General features: G+C 41.8%; 1 pseudogene; it reads right to left on the bottom strand.

The window, feature by feature from the left end:
• Window positions 1–8,023: 8,023 nt before the first annotated feature.
• LOC111950108 (chordin-like protein 2) lies at window positions 8,024–20,292 on the bottom strand (annotated as a pseudogene).

Raw genomic sequence — 20,292 nt, 5'->3', positions numbered from 1 at the left:
ATTCCCGTGTCTGACATATTCTCTAACGAATGGCAGCCAGCAGGGTTGACTAGACTTGCTCCTACAGAGAGCTGACCCCACTAGCTGATTTATTATCCACGTAACTGCCCCCAGCTTTACTACTGCCTGAGCCCAAACTAATCATGCATAAGCTGAATTGGCCAAATGGCTACTTAGTGGGAATTTGAAAACGTCACTCAAAAAAATGAACAGGACCCACAAAACTCAAAGTTTAAGGATTTCCACCGGGCAATATAATATATAATTCTTAGGTGAAAATGTGCTAAAAATTGTCAAGCTCACCACCCGTCCCACTAACTCCACAATGCTGACTTTGCTATTTTCCAGATTAATACTTATTAAAAATATAACATTACAATCGGCATACGGTAGCAATACTAATAACAATTATAAAGTTGAAGAGAAATAAGCGTTGTTACAATGGAGAAGGGTGTATAATGGAGTATATAATGGAGAAGGGTTATTAACGAAGGGTTTTATAACTGGAGAAAGGTTTATAAATGAGAAGGTTTATAATGGAGAAGGTTTTATATGAAGAAGGGTTTATAAATGGAGAAGGGTTTATAATGGAGAAAGGTTTATAATGAGCAAGGGTTTATAAATGGAGAAGGGTTATAATGGAGAAATGTTTATAATGGAGAAGGTAGAATGGAGAAAGTTTATAATGGAGAGGGTTTTATAATGAGGAAAGGTTTATTAATGGAGAAGGGTTTATAGGAACGAAAGTTTATAATGGAGAAGTTATGAATGGAGAAAGTTTATAATGGAGAAAGGTTATATAATGGGAGAAAGGTTTATTAAGGAGAAGGTTTATAATGGAGGAAGTTATATGGAGAAGGTTATAATGAGAAGGGATTTATAAATAAAAGAAAGGTTATAATGGAGAAGGGTATAATGGAAAGGTTTAGTTAAATGGAGAAAGGTTTATAATGAGAAAGGTTTATAAGGAGAGGTTATAATGGAGAAGCTAAAGGACAAGCATCTACCTTCTCATTGAGGAGACCACCTTGAACCTCTCCAAAAAATATATCCAGGAACTGTCAAGTCCAAAAAGCCACAGAAATAAATCACAGCTGCATTGTGAAACTATTAAGCTACACAACTGAGGTCTCTGTTTCAAAATATTTTGTCAGCCTTTAGGAAAGAGTGTGCAGACTGCTGGCGCAATGTGTGAGCGCGAACACCAATGAGTCATTGTGGCTGTGACGGGAGAGAAGCTGACTGTTGAAATTCACAGAGGAGGATATTAGTCACAAGTTGTGCACTGCTCCCAATCGACAGGACTCGTGTACGGCTAGTCGTACGGCAAACGAATATGGCACTAGGACGCATATTGGGCTTTAGTTTTAGTTTTACATCCTGGTGACCGGTGAGAGAAACGAGAGTAGCCTGTGACAAGCGGTTCACAAGGGCGAACTCGAATGGCTAAAACATGACTTCAGAGAGTATCATTAACCAGCTGTCTCAATTGTGTGTAGAACAGTAATGACATACTTTCTCCAGTAACCTGTTCATTAATAGGTTATTTGATTTGGTAAAAAAACACCAATAATAACCTCCATTTAAAGACCAAGGGTTATTGTTCTTGGTTTTGTAAGATTATATAATCCTGCCAAATAATCAAATTATGTCTAACTATTTGACAATCCTGGTGACATTTGTGCCTACACCTGCTTTTCAAAAGATGGGCCTGCCATTTCAATATGTATTCTTATTTTTCAAATGATTATTCCTCCTTGAGACATCTCTTCTTCTTCAATTCTCTTGTAATTGAAAATGTTGGTGTCCTTCCAACCATCCTGACTACATTTATATCAAATCAAAGAACAGACTCTATTGTTGCGCTCATCCCCGTTAGCCATTATAGCCCTTGAAGAAAACCAAACTATAACACCGGAGAAACAAAATCCAAATGACAGGCACAATGCCCTCCTGTTCGACTGTGCTTCACTAGAGAATAGGTCCAAGGAAGAAACAAGAGCCTGCGTGCGCTGTGAATTCTTTGCCTCAGTAGAGCTCAACAATATCACTTTTAGCCTCGTAATTACGGCAAAACGCCTTGCAACATGTGCAACGGAAAGTATGTACAGCAATTACTGAAATCGCACAGAATCATATGGAAAATCCGCCTGGAGAAAACTGACCTAGCATAATGACAAAGCTATCATCAGAAACATATATGGAAAGTGGTTTCACCAAACCAATGTAAACCACTCTCATGAAAAAAATACATACAACACTTTTCAGGCAATAACAATGATTAGTAACAAGCCCACATTTTCTCAGAAAAATCACTAGTGTATAAGCTCAATGAGCTAAAGGCAAGCACGGACCTTCCAGTAACACCACTCAAATGTATACATAATGTAACAAACAAACATATCAAACGAACCAATTTATTACCTCTGCCAAATTACATATAAACATATTCTGGATTTTACATTAAATATGTTGATTAATATTCTTGGTACATTCTGAAAAGGATTATTTCAAACAGCAGTAAGTTTAGCAAACAGTAGAAGATGATTGTAAAAAAATAGACACCTCTATAAAAACTGCTATGCGCAGTTGGCCAGTATTTTCTAAATATACATGTACACCTGTTATTTTTACATAAACCAGATTTACTGTATTTCAGCATGCCATAAAAACAAAAATGAAGATAAACGCAATGAATTTAAATATTTTCTCCCCTAGCTTTTGTGTCTTCATACCAAAATGCTACCAACAATGGTTACTTGAAATATGGGACATCACAGTTATGAGTTATGTTGACATTTAAGAAAAAAACAAAAAAGCTCTTATTCTCTAAGCCAATAAAGCAATCCTCTGCTCATGCGTAAGAAATAATATGAATGCGGCATTTTCCACTGAGGTCCTCAGTAGTGAATATGTAACTTACAAAGACAGAGAATGAAAGTTAAGATAGCACAGCTGGTCTGGGTACAAGAACCTCACTACCTCCCTGATCCCATCTCACAGTTCCTGGGATTGGAAATCTCTTCTGATTCTTCTTCCTCCTGTAATCTGGTCCAAGTCTCTGGTAAAAGAACAAAACGTGTTTGCTATCCAACAGCAGACAAAAAGCAGACAAACCATTAACAACTCCCCCCAGCAGGAAACAGATGTCACTGAACAAAAGACAAAACAGTTGTTTTTTTAAATCTGTGAAATGAAATTCAATTTTCCTTTGGCTAGCAATATGTCTAGTCTATGACCTTATGTCTTAGAAAATGTTTAGCTGTTAGTGTCCAACTATTCACATTGGCAAGAAAAGCTCTACTTAAAAGAAACTAAAAGGATCACAAATTTATAAACTAGAGACTATTCTACTTTTATACCGGAAAAAACATAGGGAAACTCACCTCATCTAATGTTGCCAGTAAGGTGTAGTTTATCTGGATTACTAGGAGATCTTCTTCAGAACTCCCAGTTTCCATTAATTTGTAGAAACTCCTGAGAAAGTGAAAAATACAGAAAGAGAGTGGGTATATTCCAAAAGTAACGTAACCACAGCGCAACTTTGTGATTAACACATGCCATCTGTGCCTTCTATAATACTCCCCCCTCATATACCTCCTACACCCATACTTGCACTTCAAACTTCAGCAGTCCCCTTGACTTGCAATAGCAATTATCGCTAACCGTGTCCTCGGTCTATCCTTTGACGATGCTAACTTGTTACACCGAGAGTTTATGTCAGTCCAAGATCATGGTCATGTAACAGTCAGTTCCTTGTTGCTCTCAGCTTGAAGTTCGTAGGGCAAGAAACAGAGAGATACTTGCTTGTCAAACCTAAGGTTCAAATAATTGCTCATAACTACCTGGACAAATCTGGCAGCACTTCCCCTCGCGTTTTCATGGGATGTGCATGGGATACTGGCTGGACCATGCGAGGCCTTGCAGTCCTTATGCCATCCTACAGAACATGTATGCACTCCAGGACCTTCCCAGGAGCCGGGTTGCCACACATCCACCATGAGAGTAGGTCTTGGCTGCTGATTGACACCGTGAGAGAAAAATTAAAAAACATATATATTCTGATTAAATATTATTACAATCACACAGCTGTAAGGATTATATTCGTTTTTCCCCAAGTTTTTACACACTAAAATTGGAACTTGAAACGCCGAATCACAGAAACCTGAATCACTGTACAAATCCCTTAATAACCAAGCTGCAAAATGCAAGCACAAACCAATTCCTGCTTTACACTCAGTTTTCAAATTCTATATCACACTTTTGCAAAAACACTACACAGTCGTACATTATGCACAACATAAAAAATTAAAACTCTTAGTCCCTTTGGAAAGCAACGCCAATCACAATGCCAACTCTGTACACTAATTGGCAACACCCACTCCTCCACAGGTGTAAACACTTAGTTGCTGAATTGTTCACTTAAAATCAGCCGCTTTAGCACTTGTAAAAAGGCCACAGATGAGCTCTGCCTGTTTTGGAGGAAAATGAAGTCAATGGTTAAAGCAAGAGCTAGAGGTGGAAGGAGAAGGAAGAGGAGGATAGAAGGACATTGCTGCAGATGAGATCAGCACAATGATTGAACCATTGCTCAACCATGGTTGAGTATGAGGGAGGCTGTGCAGAGAGTTCAGCCCAATCTGAGCGCTACACGGTTGCAACATCATCCGTACATTCAGAAATGAGAACCGGTAAGTACCTACGCATCTACACTATGCCTTCATGTATGTATACTGTAGTACTACTGCAGGTCGGACATATCAGTGGCCTTTGATACTCAGTGATGTTAGCCAATGTTACAGTAATGTTATTTCATAAAATTAAAGAAAATAGATTATTTTAGCTTACTGGAACCAAATCATATCTATTTGTGATCTTTGCAGAACTGAGAGACGACCAGGCCAGTGGTGGAAAACACCCTTCACAACCGAAACATTAGACGCTATTGTGAACATGTGGTGCAAAACAATACCAATAGACTATGAGAAATTCCAGAACACCATTAATTCAGACAACACAATACACAAAACATTCACCAGGTGGCTCGTCAACATTGGACCGTGTGTTACAGCGCAACCGAAATCCGATGAAACGGGCTACAAGGTGCGCATGAGCAAAACTCAGAGGTTAAAGAACAGCGCTATTAATATGCGCAGAGAAATACTATATTTATGATACTATCATATCAGCCACTGTATAGACACATTACGAGTACTGTAATCCAGTGTATTGTGCCTCACCAAAATTGATTCTCTAGGTCTACTCACATATTGTCTTGTTGTCTGTTCAGACAGTCTGGAGCTGGATACCGCCTGCAATTCTCACGTTTAATTAACATTCATGAACTGGCTTCAACCTAGCCCAAAATAAGATGGACGAGACATTATGGCCACCGTGCCATTGTGAATGCCCTGACAGCGGGAGGGAATATTCACCATGGTGCAGCCGTTTACCAGCAACAATCCTCCATCACAATGCCAACCTTGTCCCACAACACCGCCCTTCTCATCACATTCCCTGACACTATATGGCATTCTCATTCCAGCGAGCAGAGGTGACCAGAGCATCCAGTTATCTGTCTCTTGGACAACGTGAGTTTCCACCGGGCTGCACATGTCCACACTGCGTTCATCGGACCCCCACAATTTTTTCATACTCCCACCATATTCCCCATTCCTAAATCCAATTGCGAAGAGGTTTTTTGGGGGATGGAAGGTGTATGACCGCCATCCCCTCACACGCATGCCCTTCTCCAGAATGGAGGATGCACTGTGGTGAAGTTGATGGGGGGCTTTCGGCGTGGATCCGTCACGTCCAGAAGAGCTTTCCCTGCTGTTTAACCAGGAAACATGGCTGTCATGTTACATCTGGTCAAAAAGTAGAATGACACAAATATTTAATTCCACAAAAGTTGCTGCGTCATGTCTTTAGATATTTGTCAGATGTTTACTATGGAATACTAATATAATTACAAGCTTTCACATAAGTGTCAAAGGCTTTATTGAAAATAATGAAAGTTGATGCAAAGAGTCATACTGGCAGTGTGACCCTTCTTTTGCAAACCGCTGCTATCCCCCTGGCATGCTGTCAAATAACTCTGCCACATCCGACGATGCAGCCCAGGTCTATGCAAATAATGTTGGGTTGTCAGAATTTGTGTGTTTGTCCACCCACCCTCCAAGGATTGACCACAAGTTCTCAATGGGATAAGGTCTGGGGAGGTCGGCCCAGGGACCCAAAATATCATGTTTTGTTCCCCAGCCACTGATTCTCACTTTTGCCTTATGCAAGTCTCCATCATTGCTGGAAAAATGGCGATTGTTCGTCACCAAAACTGTCCGATGTGGGAAAGTTGCTCTCGGAGGATGTGTTGTACCATTCTTTATTCATGGCTGTGTTCTAGCAAAAATTGAGTGAGCCCACTCCCCTTGGCGAGAAAGCAAAACCCCACACATGAATATTCTCAGGGTTGCTTACTGTTGGCATACACAAGGACGAATGTAGCATCACCTGTCTTCTCCGCACAAGCTTTGGTGCCGGATGCCCCAAACAATCGGAAAGGGATTTCATCAGATAAAACGATTACCCCAGTCCTCAGCAGTCCAATCCCTGTACCTTTTGCAGAATATCAGTCTTGTCCTTGATTGGTTTTTTCCTGGAGAGAATGGCTCTTTGCTGCCCTTCTGACACCAGGCCATCCTACAAAAGCTTTGCCTCACTCTGCGATCAGATGCGCTCACATCCTGCCTGCTGCCATTCCTGGGCAAGCTCTCTCTGTGGTGCCCGATCCCCGCAGCTGGAACAACTATTAGGAGATGTCCTGGCGCTTCTGACTTCTTGGCGCCCTGAAGCCCTTCTTTCACAAGCAATTAACCACTCTCCTTGAAGTTCTTGTGATCTTGATAAATGGTTGATTTGGGTGCAATCTAGGCAGGCAATATCTCTTTGCCTGTGAAGCCCTTTTTGTGCAAAGCAAATCAGACGGCACGGTGTTTTCTTGCAGGTAACCATGTCTGACAGAAGGAAAACCAATATTCCACGCACCACCCTCCTTTTTGAAGCTTCCAGGTCTGTATTCAAACTCAATCAGCATGACAGATGATCTCCAGCCTTCCTTGTCAAACACTCACACATGTGTAACGATAGAATCAGGCTGACATGTCAAGCTGGTCCTTTTGTGCAGGGCTGAAATGCTATTGGAAATGTTTTTTTGGGGTTCAGTTTCATTGATGCAAAACGACTTTGCAATTAATTGAAATTCAATCTGGTCACTCTCATAACACTTCTTGGAGTTATATGCCAAAATGCCAGCATACAAGACTGGAGGCACAGACCTTTTGAATATAATATTTGTGTCATTCTCAAAACTTTAGCCACGACTGTAGATGAGGCTGTGCCAGCACCCAAATAGGAGCAGGGATGCAGCCTAAGCTTTCCCCTTACAAATTTTGCATAGTTTTTTGTTTTAGAGTTTGATAAGAATAAGCCATTTCATTTTTTATTTTTTACAAGAAAACCCTTTATCTTACTGAAGTGTTTTTCCTGTTTTTTTCCTGTTGGGTATGGAAAGTGTTATATAAAACACAAGTGTTGGAAATAAATGACAATGTTTTTGTGACGTATGCATTTGTGTGTGTTTATTTATGTATATTTGAGTAGGTATACATTACTGTAACAATCTTTACAACCGGCTACAGTGTAACACTGAAAATGCAAAAGGAATAAATCTACTGATGGGATATTCATAGTAGTGTTTTGTGTTAAGCACATCAGTGTGTTGTTGGTTGGTAGACAGATCTATTCAAATGATGCGTGTGTGTATGTTTTGATGCAAAAAAAACTTTTTGGAAGAGATAAAACAGTTTTGAATGCAGTGTTTGCTTTTGCTAGAGATTTGAGAGTGAGCATTTTGTGTTTGTGGTTTTTGTGTTTTGGAAAATGGCCCAAAGATTCAGCAAACGTGTGGAAACAATTGTGGAAACTGTATTACATGGACTGCTCAATGACCAGAGAACTGGTCTCACTATTGTAGCCATGAAAATAGGAAAATTATCAATAAGTCTATTATCAATGTAGGGCTGTCATTAAATTCTCCCTTCTTGGTGGTTTTTCTGCAGCAGGAATTCACGGTGGTCTCTGCAGCACCTTTGAAGTGGAGTTTGGGCAGGCTCAGGCCTCTGGGAGTACCCCTGACTGTGGATGGAGTAGAACGGACAGAGCGCCCTTGGAGCTGCTCTCCAGCACACTGGTCCAATGAATGCCTCTTGTATTCACGGACACAAATAGACACAGTTATTACGGGGTTATTTTAGATTCACGTGCAGTCCCAATGCCAATGAGTTGAAACCCCCCCCCCCCCCTTTTAAATACAGTAACAGGTAGATAAGAACATGGACAGTACAGATATTTCCCCTCAAATCCGCACGCGTTTTTCATCAAAGTTGATTTGCATGTCTCACAAATGAAGATGAACATTAGTTGTTCTTTTTGGGGGGGATATGATGGTTTTACAATTCTAGAAGACTAGAGTCATTAATAAATGAACAGAACAATACATACAACGCCTCGGTTCAACTGTTGGCCTCTATGCTCCACCGATGAGTACCCATAATGCCCCCATCTAAACACAGAGAAATGAACAGGAGACATACTTATTTACTTGATATTTACTTTAACAGAAAGTGTGATGCAAATCTGATGTGGCAAGAAATCAAATGTTAGCACCTGTTGCACACTAGACAGCAGGTATCTGGGACTGAGAATGGTGAGGAGCAGGTCAGTGGCTGGCAAGTTTTTCAGAGCACAGAAGATATTCCATTCTAAAAACAAACAGTGACGAAAAGGTGAAGGAGAGACAGAAGGGATTTCAGACGTTGCAGAATAGGGGGGCATTGGTTACCACAGGGCATTGTAGCTACATTAACAGCTCCAGTATTATGGCTAGGTCATATGGAAGTCGTCAGATATGACACACGAGGAAAAACTCACAGTTATCATTACATCTCAGATAATAATGAGCTGTACGTCAAAGCCTCCATTGTCAAAGAACAACACCATAAACTACAGAAAGAGAGAGTGTGACTTACAGAACATGTACACATGACACACTGGCTGGCTTGGCGAGATGGGAAGAGGTCGTGTTTGGCAAAGGTCTCCCCTGGTTGGTAGATAGTTCCATTATACTTGCAGGACTTCACCGGGGCTCTTCAAGGCCAGCTGGAATCCTAGGCTCATCTGAGGAGATAATGGCAAGCACAAGAAATGTACGTGAGTGTCAAAGCAGGATGTGTTCTTTGCTGTATTGTATGGCAATGTCTGATCTACCCTGTACAGCGAGGGCAGCACTGCTCAGAGTCAGTCACTGGTTCTCACACCGCCAGAGTAGGACACTTAATTGTGTTACATTTCACATGGCCTGTCTAAGAGAGGAAACGGTACATGTTTTACAGGCATACCTTGAAATCCCACCCACCAAAATCCTTTCAAGCGACTGCTAATATTATAGAGAGCGTGTAGCCTAAATCCTCTGCATGCAGTAGCCTACGATCCCAATATCACTCAGATTCAGACAGTTTGATACAGTAGTCTATGTGACAGTGTTGTGGTTTCATACTGTATTAAGCTAACCTACAGATGAGACTAAACCGACTAATGACGTATTCTAATTCTATGGGTACGAGTACCTAGTGCAGAACACCGCATACAAAACATTAATCCAAAGGGTTCCAGATAAGGATGCCAGCTGTCTCCTGGACTGGTATGTTTCTCTTTGAAAGTACATAAAACTGAAGACACTGGGTGCAAAAAAAAGGGAAAGATGGAAGGTAAAAGTTATTTGAGCTGAAGTGTTTACCATATGAAGCAAAGCAGAAGTTTTTCAAAAACAGAAATGAATCCATGGCTGACAAACCTGTCAGAATAACTGTCTACTGGCAAAACACACGTGAATTAAAATCAGTATGCGCAGTCAAAATTATGTTATCGTGGTTATATCATTAAAATATAACGCACCGGAATAAAATAGTTAAACAAAGTTCTGAAACATGTTACTGTATATATCTACTACATAACCTTATAAGTATATACAGAAATACACGCATATATCTGTATACACTTGCCAAATATAAAAAAAATTTATAATGATGAAAGTCAAAAATTTAATCACAACGTATATCATCGCAAGTAGCGGTTGTTGTGTATTCATATAGTAACGCTCAGAATGTTAAAGTTGTTTTTTAACTACATCATAGACGCATTTCATCAGTTGCAGGTAACGATTTAACTTTAGATTTGCAGACCGTCCGTCCTACCTTCCTTGTTCTTAAACATCACCACCACACCAACGAACAAACGATGCAAATGATAAGAAAATATGCTTCATGTTGCGTTGTCAATATGAATTGAATTCAGCAACTGCGACAGCAAACCCCAGGACAGTGTGAAACTCCCCATAAAGTCACGAATTTATCATTGGTTTTCACGAAGGCGCCTCCTACAGGAAGAATACGCCAATTTATAAACTGGGGTGAAAGAATGACGTGATGCTGTCACAAGTTCAGGTCGTCAGGACGTTGGAATCATATGCTTTCACAGATAGAGGATGGGAATTAATACAAAGTATATTAAATATCTTATGGGTGTTGGCTTTCAAGTAGGCTACAGTAGGAATAAACCCTATGTTGTCAAATAATTCATTGGAGACATAAAGCAAACTTACTTTGTCTCTAAAATGCACAGTAGCCCTAAAAAAACATGTTCATCAACACCCAACTAGACATTCGATGACATCCTAATGAAAACGGGATGGGCCTGTTGATGTCATATAAAAAAATGGGATGGGAGCCTATGATGTCATAAGGAAATGAGATGACTTTGCGGTCAAAAGCCTGGGCTGCTCATTGTTAAAGATTCAAAGGCAGATAAGATCTTCAATAGGAGAACGAAGCTCCTACTGGATCACAATGACCTGTGCGCTAGTGGCTCTGTTTGCTCAACGGAACGACCAGCGTTCGGGCGCGGTGGAGGGACACAAAGTCTGAGGTCCGTTATGACAGACGTCAGCGAGAGGCCACGGCAACTGTCAACTGGGTCCAATGGTCGAAGAAATTGAAATGGCAGTGGAAAAATATGAAGCCTTACTTTCACTGTCAAGATAATTTGCAGATGTGAGATGAAGACTGAAGGCCGACGCACAGTAATTCGTGTTGGAGAATTGCACAGTTAGAAATGACAGTGTGTATTTTTTAGGTCTCAAAGCAGTAAAACATATGTAAAGATACTTTTAGGCCTAATGTATTTTTGTCTCAAGATATCTACCCTCCTAAAAGGCGAACGCGCCTAGTTGGGCTACCAACACACTGCAATGTTATGGGACACGAGAGGAAAGCCTATTATTCGACATTACTCCAGCATTTACTTAAACATACAGGAAACACACAGGGATTAAAACGATTACTTTCAAACTGCTAGATGCCATCATGCTGAAATCTTTACAGACAGGGCATGGGGAAAAACACAGAATAAAACAATGATAGCAAGCAATGTCCACACAACATAGAAAACTCATTCCAATCCCCATTTAAGTGTGACTCACTGGTTCAGTTTGACCAGACTAGATTACATAAAGTGATTTATAGGCAGTGAGATGGCAACAGTGTTTTTTTGCGTCTTTAAATGAGACACTTCGGCATGAATACGACACCAACAATGAAATTATAACAAAACAATGATGTAGCTGGATCGAATCCCCGAGCTGACAAGGTAAAAAATCTGTCGCTCTGCCCCTGAACAAGGCAGTTAACCCACTGTTCCCCGGTAGGCCGTCATTGTAAATAAGATTTGTTCTTAACTGACTTGCCTAGTTAAAAAAAGGTTACATAAAAAAAACACTAAAAAACAACACAGAAACGTTCCAATTACAAAATATGCAGTAATCCTTACTGCCACTAGATGTCGCAAAACAAATTATTTTCCTTGTTAAAGAGCAAAAACAGACAAAGGCTAAACTCTCAGCAACCAACTGTTGGCCTTCATGGCTGTGCTCCGATCCTCTATACTTTCACTGGGAAAGGGACTCATTTGCGTGGAGAAATGACAGGACACTGGTAGACAGAAAGAAATGTTCAATAGAGAAAATGCTCTTATCAGACTTTCAAGTTACCAATTTGGTTGGAACATGAAATAAAAATGTCAACCAGTCTAAACAGAGGACATACATATTCAAGAACCTTCCATCCATACCCACGAGTTTCACCTATTGTATATGTCCTGGAAAACACGTAGGGTCTTTTCAATATACAGTACTAGGCCAACTGTAGGTTAATACTGTACAAGTACAGATTCGAGGTACTTCCTCTGTGCTCCTCACACATTTTCTCTTAATTCTCTTTTACACTCAGTCACTTACTCACACGCACACGCACACGCACACGCACACACACACACACACACACACACACAACACACACCACACACACACACACACACACACACACACACACACAAAACCTCTCTAGGAGGTGGTACTCTGCCTGCCCCTGTGTCTTCCGCTCCTGTCTTCTGACGTTCTTGCCCGGATCTCATTCATGGCCGCTCTATGGAGCGGGGTCCCTTTTGTTGGCCACAGGTACTGAGGGGGGAGAGACAAATACATTGTTATGCGAAGAACAGAGCACAGATCATGAGGAGATTGTGATGCACCAAGGAATAAAAAATCAATACTGAGCTCTCACACTCACCCATGCTGGTCGGCCTCTAGCGTATGTTTATCTATTTTGTATTTTTTATTTAACCTTTATTTAACTTACGCCAGTCAGTTAAGGACACATTCTTATTTACAATGACGTCCTACTAAAAGGAAAGGCTCCTGCGGGAGTAGTAAAATGAATAAAAATACATAATAATATAGAACAAAACACACATCAAACAAGAGAGCAACACGACACTACATAAAGAGAGACCTAAAGACAACATACTATAGCAAGCAGCAAACATGACAAACACAGATTTAGCAACACAAAATGACAAACAACATGGTACAAACACACATGTAGCAGCACAAAACATGGTTACAAACACCATATGGGCACAGACAACACACAAAAGGCAAGAAGTAGAGACAACAATACATCACACAAAGCAGCCCCCACAACTGTCAGTAAGAGTGTCCATATTGAGTCTTTTAATGAAGAGATTGAAAAAACGGTCCATGTTGAGTGTTTGTTGCAGCTCGGTCCAGTCGCAAGCTGCAGCAGAACTGAAAGAGGCGACCCAGGATGTGTTGCTTTGGGGACCTTTAACCAGAATGTGGATTGGGTGTGTGTATGTGAAGGATGAGGGCCGCATATATATATCTCAGATAGGGAGAGTGAGCCCTAACATGGGTTGTATAATAATCAACAACCAGTGGGTTCTTGCGACGGGTATTCAGAGATGACCAGTTTACAAATGGAGTATAGAGTGCAGTGTCCATAAAGGAGAATTGTAGCAAAATCTGATGGCCGAATGGTAAAGATCATCTATCCGTTCGAGAGCACCCTTACCTGCCGATTCTATAAATGATGTCTCCATAATCTAGCATGGGTAGAATGGTCATCTGAATCAGGGTTAGTTTGCAGCTGGGGTGAAAGAGGATGATTACGATAGAGGAAACCAATCTAGAATTTAACCTTATCCTGCAGCGTTTTTTTTATATGTGCTGAGAGAAGGACAGTGTACCGTCTAGCCATAGTCCCAAGTACTTGTATGAGGTGACTACCTCAAGCTCTAAACCCTCAGAGGTAGTAATCACACCTGTAGGGAGAGGGGCATTCTTCTTACCAAACCACATGCCCTTTGTTTTGGAGGTGTTCAGAACAAGGTTAAGGGTAGAGAAAGCTTTGTTGTAGAGCATTTAACACAAAATCCGGGGAGGGTCCAGCTGAGTATAAGACTGTATGTGCTACATCCTTAGCAGCAGAGGTGCCGATCAGATGGCTGTACTTGTCACGGTAATTGGAGCAGGGAGAAAGCAGCCCTCTTCCGTGTCTTTTTGGCCGTCTCCTCTTCCAACGCAGCTTGTTCCTGAAGAGCAGTGGACAGGTTCCATCATCAAAAACTTTCTTCAAGCAACAGCTCTGAACCCAACCTCAAAAGAGTACTGTTAGAGTGAGTATATCTAAGGTGGAGCAAGACTCAATTGTGGGAAGCATAGTGGCCTGTGCTGCTCTTCGGTTTTGTTCCTCAGTGAATGTGAGCGACTGCGTTTGTCTCCAGTCTTACTTCAAGTCTGCGCCTGTAAACAGCTTTCTGGGGGTCCCACTTCATTCCATTCTGGTAAGCCTCCAGCTCATCGTCTGATGGAGCAAACTCCTGCCAGATACATAGGATAAATATGGTTTATTTTCATTTTGAATACATCTACTCAGTTATGCTTCTGGGAGAACGATAAAATGCATAGCACAACTGAAGGGAAGGGCATGTACGGGGCATTCGGAAATGATTTAGACTACTTGACTTTTTCCACATTTTTGTTAAGTTACAGCCTTATTCGTCATTCATCTACACACAATACTCCATATTGATGAAGTGTAAACAGGTTTTTAGAAATTTTGCAAATGTATTAAAAGTAAAAAACAGAAATATCTTATTTACATAAGTATTCAGACCCTCTGCTATGAGACTCTAAATAGAGCTCAGGTGCATCCTGTTTCCATCGATCATCCTTGAGATGTTTCTACAACTTGATTGGAGTTCAGTTGTGGTAAATTCAATTGATTGGACATGATTTGGAAAGACACACAAATCAAATCAAATTTTATTTGTCACATACACATGGTTAGCAGATGTTAATGCGAGTGTAGCGAAATGCTTGTGCTTCTAGTTCCGACCATGCAGTAATATCTAACAAGTAATCTAACCTAACAATTTCACAACAACTACCTTATACACACACAAGTGTAAAGTAATGAATAAGAATATGTACATAAAAATATATGAATGAGCGATGGCCGAACAGCATAGGCAAGATGCAGTAGATGGTATAGAGTACAGTATATACATATGAAATCAAATCAAATCAAATTTTATTTGTCACATACACATGGTTAGCAGATGTTAATGCGAGTGTAGCGAAATGCTTGTGCTTCTAGTTCCGACAATGCAGTAATAACCAACAAGTAATCTAACCTAACAATTCACAACTACTACCTTATACACACAAGTGTAAAGGATAAAGATAATGTACATAAAGATATATGAATGAGTGATGGTACAGAACCGCATAGGCAAGATGCAGTGAGATGAGTAATGTAGGGTATGTAAACAATTATATAAAGTGGCATTGTTTAAAGTGGCTAGTGATACATTTATTACATAAATGTTTAATTATTAAAGTGGCTATGTCAGGACCCGGTTGCGAACTCGGGTCTCCGGTGTGAGAAACAGTCACTTAGCAAACTGAGCCACTAATAGTCGGCAGAACCCAGAAGATGAGGCAGACACAAGCAGTACTTGAGACGGTGTTTTACTAAAGTAAAAAGGAAAGTTCTTCAGGCAAAAATATAAATCCACAACGTCAAAAGTAATTCCAAGAGAAAAAGGTAATCCTCCAAGTAAAAAGGTAAATCCACAAGGTGGTAGGTACAGCAGGAAAAAGCCTCAAAAGATAATCAAAAATAAATAAACGAGAACAAAAACAGAGTACCACAAGAGAGTCCAACTGGAGCAACAAATGTTAACAGCATCGCTAGGGCTGGGTGCTAACATTCAAACACAGAGCAAAGAACTGAGGAAAACTAAGGGTTTAAATACATTCAAGGGAAACGAGGCACAGGTGCAAATAATAACTGGAAACAAGGGAAACAAAAGGGTCAAAAAGCCCAATGGGGGCATCTAGTGGCCAAAATCAGAACAATCCTGGCCAAATCCTGACAGGCTAGAGATGAGTCAGTATGTTGGCAGCAGCCACTCAATGTTAGTGATGGCTGTTTAACAGTCTGATGGCCTTGAGATAGAAGCTGTTTTTCAGTCTCTCGGTCCCCGCTTTGATGCACCTGTACTGACCTCGCCTTCTGGATGATAGCGGGGTGAACAGGCAGTGGCTGGTTTTTTCCTTGATGATATTTTTGGCCTTCCTGTGACATCGGGTGGTGTAGGTGTCCTGGAGGGCAGGTAGTTTGCCCCCGGTGATGCGTTGTGCAGCCCTCACTACCCTCTGGAGAGCCTTACGGTTGTGGGAGGTGCAGTTGCCGTACCAGGCGGTGATACAGCCCGACAGGATGCTCTCGATTGTGCATCTATAAAAGTTTGTGAGTGTTTTTGGTGACAAGCCGAATTTCTTCAGCCTCCTGAGGTTGAAGAGGCGCTACTGCGCCTTCTTCACCACGCTGTCTGTGTGGGTGGACCATTTCAGTTTGTCCGTGATGTGTACGCCGAGGCTTAAAACCTTCCACCTTCTCCACTACTGTCCCGTCGATGTGGATAGGGGGCTGCTCCCTCTGCTGTTTCCTGAAGTCCATGAACATCTCCTTTGTTTTGTGGACATTGAGTGTGAGGTTATTTTCCTGACACCACACTCCGAGGGCCCTCACCTCCTCCCTGTAGGCCGTCTCGTCGTTGTTGGTAATCAAGCCTACCACTGTAGTGTCGTCTGCAAACTTGATGATTGAGTTGGAGGCGTGCATGGCCACGCAGTCATGGGTGAACAGGGAGTACAGGAGAGGGCTGAGAACACACCCTTGTGGGGTCCCAGTGTTGAGGATCAACGGGGTGAAGATGTTGTTACCTACCCTCACCACCTGGGGGCGGCCCATCAGGAAGTCCAGGACCCAGTTGCACAGGGCGGGGTCATGACCCAGGGTCTCGAGCCTAATGACGAGTTTGGAGGGTACTATGGTGTTAAATGCTGAGCTGTAGTCGATGAACAGCATTCTTACATAGGTATTCCTCTTGTCCAGATGGGTTAGGGCAGTGTGCAGTGTGATTGCGATTGCGTCATCTGTGGACCTATTGGGGTGGTAAGCAATTTGGAGTGGGTCTAGGGTGTCAGGTAGGGTGGAGGTGATATGGTCCTTGACTAGTCTCTCAAAGCACTTCATAATGACAGAAGTGAGTGCTACGGGACGATAGTCATTTAGCTCAGTTACCTTCGCTTTCTTGGGAACAGGAACAATGGTGGCCCTCTTGAAGCATGTGGGAACAGCAGACTGGGATAAGGATTGATTGAATATGTCCGTAAACACACCAGTCAGCTGGTCTGCGCATGCTCTGAGGACGCGGCTGGGGATGCCGTCTGGGCCGGCAGCCTTGCGAGGGTTAATACGTTTAAATGTTTTACTCACGTTGGCTGCAGTGAAAGAGAGCCCGCAGGTTTTGGTAGCGGGCCGTGTCAGTGGCACTGTGTTGTCCTCAAAGAGAGCAAAGAAGTTGTTTAGTTTGTCTGGGAGCAAGAAATCGTGGTCCGCGACGGGGCTGGTTTTCCTTTTGTAGTCCGTGATTGACTGTAGACCCTGCCACATATTTCTTGTGTCTGAGCCGTTGAATTACAACTCTACTTTGTCTCTATACTGACGCTTAGCTTGTTTGATTGCCTTGCGGAGGGAATAGCTACACTGTTTGTATTCGGTCATGTTTCCGGTCACCTTGCCCTGATTAAAAGCAGTGGTTCGTGCTTTCAGTTTTGTGCGAATGCTGTCATCAATCCACGGTTTCTGGTTGGGGAATGTTTTAATAGACGCTGTGGGTACAACATCCCCGATGCACACCTATCTATATAAGTCCCAAAGTTGACAGTGCATGTCAGAGCAAAAACCAAGCCATGAGGTCGAAGGAATTGTCCGTAGAGCTCCAAGACAGGATTGTGTCAAGGCACAGATCTGAGGAAGGGTACCAAAACATTTCTGCAGCATTGAAGGTCCCCAAGAACAGTGTCCTCCATCATTCTTAAATGGAAGAAGTTTGGAACCACCAAGACTCTTCCTAGAACTGGCCGCCCGGCAATCGGGGGAGAAGGGCCTTGGTTAGGGAGGTGACCAAGAACCTGATGGTCACTGTGACAAAGCTCCAGAGTTCCTCTGTGGAGAAGGGAGAACCTTCCAGAAGGACAACCATCTCTGCAGTACTCCACCAATCAGGCCTTTATGGTAGAGTGGCCAGACAGAAGACACTCCTCAGTAAAAGGCACATGACAGCCCACTTGGAGTTTGCCAAAAGGCACCTAATGGACTCTCAGACCATGAGAAACAAGATTCTCTGGTCTGATGAAACCAAGATAGAACTCTTTGGCCTGAATGCCAAGCGTCATGTCTGGAGGAAACCTGGCACCATCCCTACTGTGAAGCATGGTGGTGGCTGCATCATGCTGTGGGGATGTTTTTCAGCGGCAGGGACTGGGAGACTAGTCAGAATTGAGGTAAAGATGAACGGAGAAAAGTACATAGAGATCCTGATGAAAACCTGCTCCAGAACGCTCAGGACCCCAGACTGGGGCGAAGGTTCAACTTCTAACGAGACAACRATCCTAAGCACACAGCCAAGACAATGCAGGAGTGGCTTCGGGACAAGTCTCTGAATGTCCTTGAGTGGCGCAGCCAGAGCCCAGACTTGAACCCGATCGAACATCTCTGGAGAGACCTGAAAATAGCTGAAAATAGCTCCCCATCCAACCTGACAAAGCTTGAGAGGATCTGCAGAGGAATGGGAGAAACTCCCCAAATACAAGTGTGCCAAGCTTGTAGCGTCATACCAAAGACGAGTCAACGCTGTAATCGCTGCCAAAGGTTCTTCAACAAAGTAATGAGTAAAGGCTCTGAATACTTACTGTATGTAAATGTTATATTTCATTATTTATTTTTTGAGAAAAATACGCTTTTGCTATGTCATTTTGKGSTATTGTGTGTAGATTTATGAGAAAAAAAACACAATGTTATCAATTTTAGAATAATGCTGCAACGTAACAAAATGTGGAAAATGTCAAGGGGTCTGAATACTTTCCGAATGCACTGTAAATCTAGTGACACTTCAAACTTGAACATTGGTGAACGCAGCCATAAAGAATACCCAAAGAGGACTGACGTTCTTAAAAATCCTGATGTATCTGCTCTCCTAATCCTCTCCGAGAGAAAACGGTGTTAGACCAGCGACCTCTGCAACACCATGCCTCTAACAAGACAGGAAGTCAGGAAAAGCTGACATGTAATGAAAAATGCGCAACTCTTCCATATGATRTTTTGTTGCATAGATCATGTTCTGTCGTCACTTACAATATGCTCCTTTCAATCTTTCCCATGGAATTGTACTTCCTCTTCTGTTGTCTACTGGCTTGAATGAATTCGGACCCCTCTTTCTCCATCTGAAAACAGAGCTGGCGGTAAGCTAGGTTGATCTTTACCCACAAAAGACCACAACCATTGAAGAATTGGAAACAATGTAGGGGTTTGGAGCTGGGTTGTCCAAGTTACAGACTGGACATGGATCTGGGTGAGCAGAAAATAACCCCACAGACAGAACATAATCCTCCGCCTGCAGGCAGAGCCTCTCACCCTTTGCCTGAACTCTGCTTGCTTTTTCTTTCTCATCCTGCTGCATCTTCTTCATTCTTGCTGCCTGTTCTGTTGAGGGATAGAAAACAAGGTTATATTATTCAATTGTTTTCATACTGAAAATATAGGCCTATTAACGTTCACGAGTAGAATATATATGAATATATCTCCTATACCACTGACTTTGATTGACTAGACATCATTTTGATTATGTTGATATGGTATGGCTTTGGATTTAGTACGGTTGAGTAAATAAGAGGATCATATGCTATAGTTGTTTAGGTGTAATTCACATATCATTTCCCGATTAGGGACTACTAGCATAGCCTGCATGTGATTTACATATGAACTGTATCATATAATATTCATTATTATCAACTAAAGCAGACTGTAAGAGGCGGAGCTGCTTTGCATGAACAAACAGCTTCCCACGCAGCACTTGAATGAAGGATCATTTGGCCAATGAGTGCACTAAAATAACATATATTTTGTTTAACCAATCGGAGACATTTTATTGAACAAGGATGCAATTCACCACAAGTGCAAATACTCGTATGTGACTGGATACTTTTCTGTACAGATGATAAGGAGGTTGGGAATACCGCGTAAGGGATCCTGTAACTTTTCATTACAATCAACTAGTTACAAACGAATTGAGGAAAAATGACTATAGATTGATATTGCTGATACCTCGGTCCCTTCGTCGGCTCTCTTTGTCGCCCACTGTTGGAGGTTTTTCCATTGATTTTAAGATTGAGCCTAAGAGGTCCGCCAT

Source organism: Salvelinus sp. IW2-2015, linkage group LG23 (assembly GCF_002910315.2).
Source record: "Salvelinus sp. IW2-2015 linkage group LG23, ASM291031v2, whole genome shotgun sequence".
Classification (NCBI taxonomy): domain Eukaryota; kingdom Metazoa; phylum Chordata; class Actinopteri; order Salmoniformes; family Salmonidae; genus Salvelinus; species Salvelinus sp. IW2-2015.
The sequence above is the reverse complement of the archived record's forward strand: the minus strand, read 5'-3'. Positions and strand labels throughout refer to the sequence as shown.